This window comes from Sinohyriopsis cumingii, chromosome 19 (genome assembly GCF_028554795.1).
Source record: "Sinohyriopsis cumingii isolate HCF-2022 chromosome 19, ASM2855479v2, whole genome shotgun sequence".
Classification (NCBI taxonomy): Eukaryota; Metazoa; Mollusca; class Bivalvia; order Unionida; family Unionidae; genus Sinohyriopsis; species Sinohyriopsis cumingii.
This window is the reverse complement of record NC_142979.1, coordinates 59,690,535-59,703,277: the sequence shown is the minus strand read 5'-3', so window position 1 is coordinate 59,703,277 and position 12,743 is coordinate 59,690,535. Positions and strand designations below refer to the sequence as shown.

The 12,743-nt window shown below is 33.4% G+C and overlaps 1 protein-coding gene across 2 annotated transcripts in view; it reads right to left on the bottom strand.

The window, feature by feature from the left end:
- The window catches only part of LOC149775790 (synergin gamma-like), a 160,037-nt gene that overhangs the window by 37,314 nt on the left and 109,980 nt on the right, over positions 1 to 12,743 (bottom strand). The gene's annotated exons all lie outside the window — the stretch shown is intronic.

The window sequence follows — 12,743 nt, the reverse complement described above, 5'->3', positions numbered from 1 at the left end:
ACGGCATATGAGCTGTACACATCTGATCTATAAGTATATCAACCAGACTGGCACCATTTTCATTTAGGATCGACTAGACATCATAAGAAATCTTTTAGTGAAAATCACATGTTAATACTACCATTAATTCTGGTGGAGTAGAGATAACAAGATTTCAAGACATTGTGGCAGCCTGAATGGATATCCACATGGCACCATTTTCATTAAGAAAAATTAGACCATGGGATGCATGTATGCGAAAAGTTTCATGGCAATCCTCCATGTAGCTTAAGAAATGTAGCAATAACACACTTGTGCAAGATATCCCATAATCTCTTCAGTCTACGAACCATTAAAAACAACTAAGAGAAAAATATTCTTGCTTGGAAGAATTTTAGCCTTTCCTTCAGACCTTTACAACAGTAGTACATTATAATTATACAATTTTTACTAGATATGCACAGTACATATATAATTATTATCTATGTGTAAATAAATAATATTGTGCATTTATACCAATTAAGTGCATTATATAAAGAAGAATCTGCTTTGGTAGTGACAATATCTGAGAAATTTGTACTGTCTTATTGAGTCATTTTACAATGACCTTTTAAGATGTTTTCAAGCACTTCTAAAATTTTCAAATGGTAACTAAACTTTCTCTATGTTGCTTTATTTATCACTGCATAATTTGGTACAGAAGTAGAATTAAAAAACACATCACCTATCAGCATGCCACTAAAGTAATTGGTCATTGTGTGGTAACTAACCATGCCATATGATTCACACAAACATATTTTGTATTAATCTCTGCATCTGCTTTATAAAATATGTAAATAACAAAATTTCTGAACTTAAAAAGTGGCACATTTTTAGTCTCTTTTAAAGTTTTGCATTTTCTGTGATAATTTCAAAGAGTTTTGTAAACAATTCAAAAGAGTTTGTCAAGAAATACAAGGACAGGGATAAAACCAACATTCAAGGAATTTTGAAATCAAAGCCCAGATTCAAGGAATTTTCAAGGTTGTAAAAACCACATAGAAATATACATACTAGCTACTCAGGGCTGTAGATTCACTTCTATTAATGAATTTTGGAAACAAATGAAAAATGCTTTCCTCTGAAAACTAAGACCCATAGTCTACCTCGATCATCATAAGTACAGTATATTAAGACCCATAGTCTACCTTGATCATCATAAGTATATTAAGACCCATAGTCTACCTCGATCATCCTAAGTATCTTAAGACCCATAGTCTACCTCGATCATCCTAAGTATCTTAAGACCCATAGTCTACCTCGATCATCCTAAGTATCTTAAGACCCATAGTCTACCTCGATCATCCTAAGTATCTTAAGACCCATAGTCTACCTCGATCATCATAAGTATCTTAAGACCCATAGTCTACCTCGATCATCATAAGTATCTTAAGACCCATAGTCTACCTCGATCATCATAAGTATATTATGACCCATAGTCTACCTCGATCATCATAAGTATATTAAGACCCATAGTCTACCTTGATCATCATAAGTATATTATGACCCATAGTCTACCTCGATCATCATAAGTATCTTAAGACCCATAGTCTACCTCGATCATCATAAGTATCTTAAGACCCATAGTCTACCTCGATCATCATAAGTATCTTAAGACCCATAGTCTACCTTGATCATCATAAGTATATTATGACCCATAGTCTACCTCGATCATCATAAGTATATTATGACCCACAGTCTACCTCGATCATCATAAGTATATTATGACCCATAGTCTACCTCGATCATCATAAGCATATTAAGACCCATAGTCTACCTCGATCATCATAAGTATCTTAAGACCCATAGTCTACCTTGATCATCATAAGTATCTTAAGACCCATAGTCTACCTTGATCATCATAAGTATATTATGACCCATAGTCTACCTCGATCATCATAAGTATCTTAAGACCCATAGTCTACCTCGATCATCATAAGTATCTTAAGACCCATAGTCTACCTTGATCATCATAAGTATATTATGACCCATAGTCTACCTCGATCATCATAAGTATCTTAAGACCCATAGTCTACCTTGATCATCATAAGTATATTATGACCCATAGTCTACCTCGATCATCATAAGTATATTATGACCCATAGTCTACCTCGATCATCATAAGTATATTATGACCCATAGTCTACCTCGATCATCATAAGTATCTTAAGACCCATAGTCTACCTTGATCATCATAAGTATATTATGACCCATAGTCTACCTCGATCATCATAAGTATATTAAGACCCATAGTCTACCTCGATCATCATAAGTATCTTAAGACCCATAGTCTACCTCGATCATCATAAGTATATTAAGACCCATAGTCTACCTCGATCATCATAAGTATCTTAAGACCCATAGTCTACCTTGATCATCATAAGTATCTTAAGACCCATAGTCTACCTCGATCATCATAAGTATATTATGACCCATAGTCTACCTCGATCATCATAAGTATCTTAAGACCCATAGTCTACCTCGATCATCATAAGTATCTTAAGACCCATAGTCTACCTTGATCATCATAAGTATCTTAAGACCCATAGTCTACCTCGATCATCATAAGTACAGTATATTAAGACCCATAGTCTACCTTGATCATCATAAGTATATTATGACCCATAGTCTACCTCGATCATCATAAGTATCTTAAGACCCATAGTCTACCTCGATCATCATAAGTATCTTAAGACCCACAGTCCACCTTGATCATCATAAGTATATTATGACCCATAGTCTACCTCGATCATCATAAGTATCTTAAGACCCATAGTCTACCTCGATCATCATAAGTATCTTAAGACCCATAGTCTACCTCGATCATCATAAGTATATTATGACCCATAGTCTACCTCGATCATCATAAGTATCTTAAGACCCATAGTCTACCTCGATCATCAAAAGTATATTATGACCCATAGTCTACCTCGATCATCATAAGTATCTTAAGACCCATAGTCTACCTCGATCATCATAAGTATCTTAAGACCCATAGTCTACCTCGATCATCATAAGTATCTTAAGACCCATAGTCTACCTCGATCATCATAAGTATCTTAAGACCCATAGTCTACTTCAATCATCATAAGTATCTTAAGACCCATAGTCTACCTCAATCATCATAAGTATATCAACAGATCATTTGCTTTGTGAAAACACAGTTTTCAAGAAAATATTAAAATGAGTACCTGCAAACATGAATGAAACCATGGCATCTTGAGACACATTTTGTTGCTGAGAGAAGATGAGAGCTAGGGTATAACAAATACAGAGCCCACAGCTGTGGGGCTACCAGTGAGGTGGTTCTGAACTATCACGTTAAAATTTCTGACAGCCCACTGAACTATGATATGATGAAAGTAAATGTAATTGCATTTTCTACTTTCTTAAAGGGTAAATTTGACTTAACTTGTAATCATTTTTTTATTAATACTCATTTAATTCTAAGCTATTATACCAAACGTATCACAGTTATGGCTAACATTATTAGCACACATACACCCTCTGACTGCATTTCGGCTAACCTGACTGAATCTAGTTTTAACACATTAACCTCTAGTGATGACTTAACGGGGCAGGAGCTAGTAGCCTACTGATGAGCTCTGTAGCATCACGGTCATGCATGATACACTAAAGTGGGTGGTATTATAGAAAGGTAGACAGATGTAGCTCTACAATGATACCAAATAATCTGGAATATCTAGTTGCACTACAAAATACAGATAAAAAAAACTCATTTTTTGGACCCGACTTTTTTCTACCCAAACTTCGCCCATGGACAGAATCTGATTTTGTGTTAGGATTTTTAGACTTTTTGGTCTCCGATCTAAGGCAAACCAGTATGAACTGCAAACAGATAGATGAGCCTTTGCAAAAAGTAGGATAAGATGGGCATTTGGAATAAAGAGTGGTCTCCATACAAAAATAATTGCTCCATTTAGCAAAAAAAAATAATAAAAAAATCCAACTAAACCCTTCTGCTCATGCGCAAGTCAAATAGCCAATGAAAAACGATGTATCTATCACATCTAGTCAGTATGTTATTGAAAGATGACTGGGGATTTGGTGTTTTCGAGTATATTCAGAAATAGCTTTCAAAATGTGTTTCCTACTCAATTTTCAGGCGAAATGACAAAAAGCTCCAGGGGTTAATGTGTTAACCAACAGATCCTAAGTTTTTTAAAAAAATTTAAAACGATTTTTTTAAAAGATTACAAAAATAATTACCCCCCCATAAACTTTAAAGAACACACACACACACACACACACACACACACACACACACACACACAGTAGGTAGAAAATTTGTTTGGTAATTTATTAAGCATGTACAAAAGATAAATAAATTTTATATACAGATCTGGTGAATTCAAGTGTTTAACCAGTTTGTCTGAGCTCTGGAATTTTATATATTCTTGTTGTTGTTGTTATGGGGTTTAATGCCATTTTTCAGCACAAAATAGGCTACACATAAGCTTCAGAACAGAATAAGATTTTGTTTGATAAGATTGTTAATCTTGACAATATACTGGTTAATTTAGAATTCGTCATGGAGAAATAATTTATCATTTCATGGAACTGAAGCTGCCTGTTGCGAAATGTGGGATGTTACCAAATGCAAAATTTGTAATAGCTGATTCACATTCCATAGAGACAGAGAGAGTGTATAGGCTTGGTAAGAACTGCGCAAGTGAGAGTGAAACAAGTTCTACCAGCCCACTCATCATTAAGTTCAGCAAGTACAAAGAACAGATGCTGAGGAAAGCTAGAGAATTTCTTAAGCACAACAATAGCTTCAAGATACATGAGGGATTCCCCAAGCATTGAAGAGACGAGAGGAAAGCACTTTATGATTATATGACTCAATTAAGCCACGAGGCTGAGTACGCTTTCATCAAGTTTGACAAGCTTATCTTTGGAGCAACAAGTATATATGTATAACTGGAACATAATGATACATCACATTCTTGAACTGAAGCGACTCGTGTAGGAAGTACACGATATGGTGATGCAAGAAATGGCTCTAATGGAAATACTACAGAAGGGAATCTCAGTCACAGTGCAGGAGATAATCCCTTCTTCATATGAAGGAATTCCAGCAACTACTCAGGTCACAGGTCAACACATATATGCTTTACAGAATATCCATCACACATATGTTGACCTGAGCATTCTTTCATGGAATACAGATGGCTTAGCAAAGTATGAACACCAGAACTCTTGTCTTCATTACTGTAAGAAATTTGACATTTCTGGTTTACATGAAACTTGGGGAAAAACATATTAGACAGAATTTTACAATTTTCTTGAATATTATGTCTTATAGTTGTGTTCATAAAAAAAGTGGGTACAGGCAGGAATTCAGGAGAAGTAACCATTTTCATGGTCAAATCTGTCGTAATGAAAGATTTTGAAAAAGATTATTTTACACATTTAATGATTGTGTAGTTCTGTTATTTAAGTCATCAACTGATAAAGATACATTCATGATATTTACATACTTTTCCCCTGGATATACTCCAACATAAAACTGATAAAGATATATTCATGGTACTTACATACTTTTCCCCTGGATATACTCCAACATACAACTGATAAAGATACATTCATGGTACTTACATACTTTTCCCCTGGATATACTCCAACATACAACTGATAAAGACACATTCATGGTACTTACATACTTTTCCCCTGGATATACTCAAGCATACAACTGATAAAGATACATTCATGGTACTTACATACTTTTCCCCTGGATATACTCCAACATACAACTGATAAAGATACATTCATGGTACTTACATACTTTTCCTCTGGATATACTCCAACATACAACTAATAAAGATACATTCATGGTACTTACATACTTTTCCCCTGGATATACTCAAACATACAACTGATAAAGACACATTCATGGTACTTACATACTTTTCCCCTGGATATACTCCAACATACAACTGATAAAGATACATTCATGGTACTTACATACTTTTCCCCTGGATATACTCCAACATACAACTGATAAAGATATATTCATGGTACTTACATACTTTTCCCCTGGATATACTCCAACATACAACTGATAAAGACACATTCATGGTACTTACATACTTTTCCCCTGGATATACTCCAACATACAACTGATAAAGACACATTCATGGTACTTACATACTTTTCCCCTGGATATACTCCAACATACAACTGATAAAGATACATTCATGGTACTTACATACTTTTCCCCTGGATATACTCCAACATACAACTGATAAAGACACATTCATGGTACTTACATACTTTTCCCCTGGATATACTCCAACATACAACTGATAAAGATACATTCATGGTACTTACATACTTTTCCCCTGGATATACTCCAACATACAACTGATAAAGATATATTCATGGTACTTACATACTTTTCCCCTGGATATACTCCAACATACAACTGATAAAGACACATTCATGGTCCTTACATACTTTTCCCCTGGATATACTCAAGCATACAACTGATAAAGATACATTCATGGTACTTACATACTTTTCCCCTGTATATACTCCAACATACAACTGATAAAGATACATTCATGGTACTTACATACTTTTCCTCTGGATATACTCCAACATACAACTAATAAAGATACATTCATGGTACTTACATACTTTTCCCCTGGATATACTCCAACATACAACTGATAAAGACACATTCATGGTACTTACATACTTTTCCCCTGGATATACTCAAGCATACAACTGATAAAGATACATTCATGGTACTTACATACTTTTCCCCTGGATATACTCAAACATACAACTGATAAAGACACATTCATGGTACTTACATACTTTTCCCCTGGATATACTCCAACATACAACTGATAAAGATACATTCATGGTACTTACATACTTTTCCCCTGGATATACTCAAGCATACAACTGATAAAGACACATTCATGGTACTTACATACTTTTCCCCTGGATATACTCCAACATACAACTGATAAAGACACATTCATGGTACTTACATACTTTTCCCCTGGATATACTCAAACATACAACTGATAAAGACACATTCATGGTACTTACATACTTTTCCCCTGGATATACTCCAACATACAACTGATAAAGATACATTCATGGTACTTACATACTTTTCCTCTGGATATACTCCAACATACAACTAATAAAGATACATTCATGGTACTTACATACTTTTCCCCTGGATATACTCAAACATACAACTGATAAAGACACATTCATGGTACTTACATACTTTTCCCCTGGATATACTCAAACATACAACTGATAAAGACACATTCATGGTACTTACATACTTTTCCCCTGGATATACTCAAACATACAACTGATAAAGATACATTCATGGTACTTACATACTTTTCCCCTGGATATACTCCAACATAAAACTGATAAAGACACATTCATGGTACTTACATACTTTTCCCCTGGATATACTCAAACATACAACTGATAAAGACACATTCATGGTACTTACATACTTTTCCCCTGGATATACTCCAACACACAACTGATAAAGATACATTCGTGGTACTTACATAATTTTCCCCTGGATATACTCCAACATACAACTGATAAAGACACATTCGTGGTACTTACATACTTTTCCTCTGGATATACTCCAACATACAACTGATAAAGATATATTCATCGTACTTACATACTTTTTCCCCTGGATATACTCCAACATATAACACTAGTAATGAAGATGGAATTGAATTATTAAGTGAGAAGTTATTTATGATCAAATGTCAATACAAAAAATGTTATCCTTTCTTATCAAAAGATTTTAATGCTAGAATTAAGAATTTTTGGAAGATTTTATCCCTGATGATCACTTGATTATGTGTATGGATGCAATGTTGATTTTGATGCAGATAAGTTTTCAATGCAGAGGCATACAGTAGACAATAAAGTGTATAACAATTTTGCCTTATCCTTAATAGATGTATACATACATTTTAATATTCGTATTATAAATGGAGGGCGCTCTGATGATACAAATGGTCAGTTCACATAATGGTTGCAGTGATGTTGAGTATATGTTATATTCTTCTGAACTATTTAGCTATATCACCAGTAGGGGCTTGAGATGAATCAACAAATTTTCCAATATATTGTTCAATTAGACTAACTCAGAATGTGAGAAAAATGGTAATGTTTCCCAAACTGTGGATGTTAATGATTATCAAACTTATTTTGATGAAGAGAAAATTAATATTGATAATGTACCCTTTCATACAATCATTTGTAAGAATGTTCAGTCAAGCTTATGACGACATAAAGAATACTCTTTTCAGATATCTTGAAACTCATTGATTTCTCTCAGAATATATCAGAAGAGATGTTCAGTTATATCAGAAGAGATGTTCAAGTTTTCAGACCAGAGGTACGCCACCTAATATGATAATATGCAGTATGAGAAGATATTTGCAATTATTACTATGCAAGGGTATGAACTGTAAAATAGTTGTTGTTGTTGTGGGGTTTAATGCCATTTTTCAGCACATGATAGGCTATGCATGGCGGCCAGTATTAATGGTGGAGGAAGAACACGGGAAAACCCTGGGAAGAACCAGTGACACATGAGAAGCTACTGGCAAGCTTTCCCACATACCCACATTGGCTGAATCCTAGAATTGAACCCATGCAGACAGAGGTGAGATGGCAGTGATCCATAACGGAGAGCACTTTAGACCACTCGGCCACTTGGGTCCTCTTGTAAAATAGTAAACAATTTAATATATATATGTATAGAAATCTGAAAAGCTGTGTCCAACACCTAAAGGTTTAACTACTTACTTCAAATGTACATTAGGTACAAGGCAAGGTTGTGTTTTAACCCTATCATGTTTTCCCTTTTTATTAGTGATTTGATTACACAGCTGAAGCTCCAAAGCAAGAGGTGTATTTGTCTCAGAAGATATTTTTGCAATACTTTATGCTGATGATGTTGATAAATGTACCAATATAGTAAAGCTACTTCAGAACTGAAAAAATGTTATCAAATGTTTCTGTGATAACATTGGTATGATGGTCATCTCAATAAAACTAAAATCATTACATTTAGAAATTGGGGATATCTCAAGCAAACAGAGGTAAGGTTTTTCAAAGAAAGTTGTATTGAGTGTATGCCTTATTTCAAGTACATGGGTCTATTTTTCATCCCAAGTTGGTTTTGATGAAAGCAGATACCAGTGGCTCTGGCAAGAAAGAAACTTCAAGGATTTTGAATTATTAATTCCATTTTAACTTTAGTTGGAACCTGGAGAACACTAAAGATTCAAAATAATTTCCAGCTGTCAAAATCAAGAAAATATAAAAAGTAACTGATCATTTATGTTAATGGCTTTAGAATTATTAATAGCACCAAACTTACACATCTCTAATCGGAAACATGAATATTGAGGTATTAAATGGACTCTAATGAAACTCTACTACCTTATAGATACGATTATCGCTTTCTGGACCAAAACAACCTGCATGCTTACACTACTGATATACTGTACATTAATTAAATAAATAAAGAGATGATACATTTTTTTCTTCTAATTTTTTATACCCTTTGGTAAGTAGGAATGCTTCATGTTTTACATGCTAAGATGACCAGGAAAAATTTGTATCACATTTACCAAGAATTCAATTCCATCATAATAATCTTGATCATCATTGATGAGGATGATAATAATCGCTGTTAATGTTATTGTTGTGTGTTTAACACCATTTTTCAGCACAACAGGCTATACTGGCAGCTATTATAACTGGTGGAGGATGAACCCCGAGAAAAATCCAGTAAGAACCAAGAACCCCAAGGAGGCTACTGGCAAGCTTGCTTACATACTCCACTGGTTGACCCCAAGACACTGATGTTGCTGTTCTTATTACTCCATTATGCAAAAAGTTACTAATCCAAATACTATGAAATTAAAGTTTTCATTCAAGGTGCACTGGGTGGATTTTTCACAACAGTCAAGACTTTCAAATTTATTCATTTAAGTGTAATTTAAATTTTTACACTGTTGTCCAAACCTGAAAAAAATATTTCCCCAGAGAACTTTTTATGATTAAGCCAGGATTAAAAATACTTATTTTACTGTATATAAGGATTAATAATAATAATAATAATAATAATAATAATAATAATAATAACAATAATAATAACAATAATAATATAAAATAAGGAAAGAAAATGTCTGAGAAATATTCAAAGAATATGCCAATGAATGGGTTTGTATCATAAAATGCTTTTTACAACCAAAAACCTGTAATTTAAAATAGTTTATACATGTATAATTAATAAATAAAAAGATAAAATAAAAATAAGGAAATATATGCATCTCACTGTGTATAACATGACATGACTGATATGAAAACTTGGTAGTGCAGGACCTCAAACACACCTATCTCTCAACAACTCACTCATAATGGGGTCCCAAAACTGACTGCAACATAAGCAAGAGTGCAAGTTACTAAGGAAAAATTAGGATGACAGTCAGAATAGAGGGAGGGGGTCAAGCAGTTGGGTTAAATATTGGCATAGTTTTTAAATAGTTACATTGTGAATAAATGTTGACAAGCTTAATCTAACTGTGTTGTTCACTTTTTACTCTATAAATTACCCTTATTTTCAGGATAACCAATCACTGAAAGATCATTAGAAACATTACCCCAAGATGTTTCAACACACATCACATTGCTCAACTAAAAAGAACGGACACACAACTGTGAAAGCTAGCTTTTATGCAGGTCAGATTTACACACCGTTACAATTTTTCAATCTCCCCACTTTACTTGATTTGACAAAAAAGACAAATCAAAATGATAATACAAAATAGGTCTACTTTTAATTGATTTAATGCAAAAAAATACACCCTGGTTCTCATCGATTTATATATTTCACAGACATATGGCATTTATGATGATCACACTGAAACCAAATTAAATGATAAAACTAAATCATGAATTTAACTTGGCAAAATTGATTTAACTTGTATTTATTTTTTAAAGTGTTACCAGCAAAAGGCATTACTGATATTTTAATTATTGATATTTCCTTTGATATTGTTTTTTCCAGTGTACTGAGAACTCTTTAAAAAAAAGAAAATTTATCAAAATGTATCACTTTTTTAAAAAAAGTTGTGAATTTCATAATACTGATTCAAATTTCTGGGCACTAGATGCCATTTTTAATGATAAAATGAGCGATATATCAAGCTTTCATTTACCAAGTTTGATCATAATTTTATTCCCATTAAAAAATTAGGAGTATACATTTGGGTTATTTTCTATAAGAAAAAGATAGGATCCACACCTGCCTCCAAAGTTTGTGAGTTTTTCATGCATGCTAAGAGGTGTGAATGATGTATTGGACCCTAAAAAAATTTCTTCATTTATTTTTAAAAACTTTGTATATACAAACTTGGGATCTTATTCTCATATGTAAAAAAATTTTTAATATGAAAACTATTCTAAACAGAAGATATTTGCAATTATTGTTTCTAAAATACATTGACCTTGTCTAGAATATGATTAGAATTCTCTGTAAATACTTTTATATAGTAAAATTCAAATGGAAATCAAAATTTAAAAAAAAGAGCATCAAATTTGACAGAAATATTATACATATGGCCCAAAAAGTCAACTGTACTCGTTATAGGACAGCAAAACATTTACTTTTCCAATCATTAGCAAAACGTATACAAACAGGTTTACTGCAGCATTCAGTGTCTTGCCTGCATCTGTACGCTTCTCAGTACATACTCTGACCAAAAGTAGGTGAAACTTGGTAAAAAGAAAGAAAAACTCCTTGCATATCAGAGTATATACACTTTACAGCTATTATCATATAGTAATATTAACCTAAATTTTGAGTTGAATACAGCAAATGGTTCTGAAGATATGTGGCTTTCAAAAATTGTAACACAAAACTTTAAATGATGAAACATGCTTTTGTTTTAGCTAGCAAGAAAGGAACTTCTAGCATATCAACATAAAAACTTAACATTATACTACACTTTCAGTTAATGCAACCAATGATTAATGTAACTTTCAAAACTTTAATGTCAACATCAAAAGTGTTCACTATGATGCTCACACAGGTGAGACAGGCAAGACAGGAACTCCTATCATATGGTGAAATAAACTTTAAACTTATAGAGATATCATAAAAGATTATTAAACTTGAATGTAGAAGACAGAAGGTATCCAAATACAAAACGTTAAATGTTCACATTGATGAATCCAGCTTTTTGGGTACATGCAGGCAAGACAAAAGCAAGACACAAATTCCAAGCATATCATGGCATAAACTTTGGACCTGTAGTAACATTATGTTCAAGTTTCAGCTGAATGCAGCCACTGGTGTAGAAAATATGTAACTTAAAACCTTTCACACAAAACTCCTGTTCATCATAATGGTAAGCAGGTGAGACAGGCTGGACAGAAACTCCTAGCATATCACATCATAAACTTCTGAGCTATTGTGATCTAGGAGTTTCACCTGAATGCAGCAACTAATGTAGAAGGTATGTGATTTTCAAAATCTTTAATGCAAAATTTGAGCATTGTTGACACTGCTGCTGGTACCAAAAAAGTGGCTACTGTATCTCACTAGTGAGACAAAGATAAAATCAGTGATTGGTATTTTAAAATTACAGTTACATACAATTAGAGCTGATGTGAGTCTGATT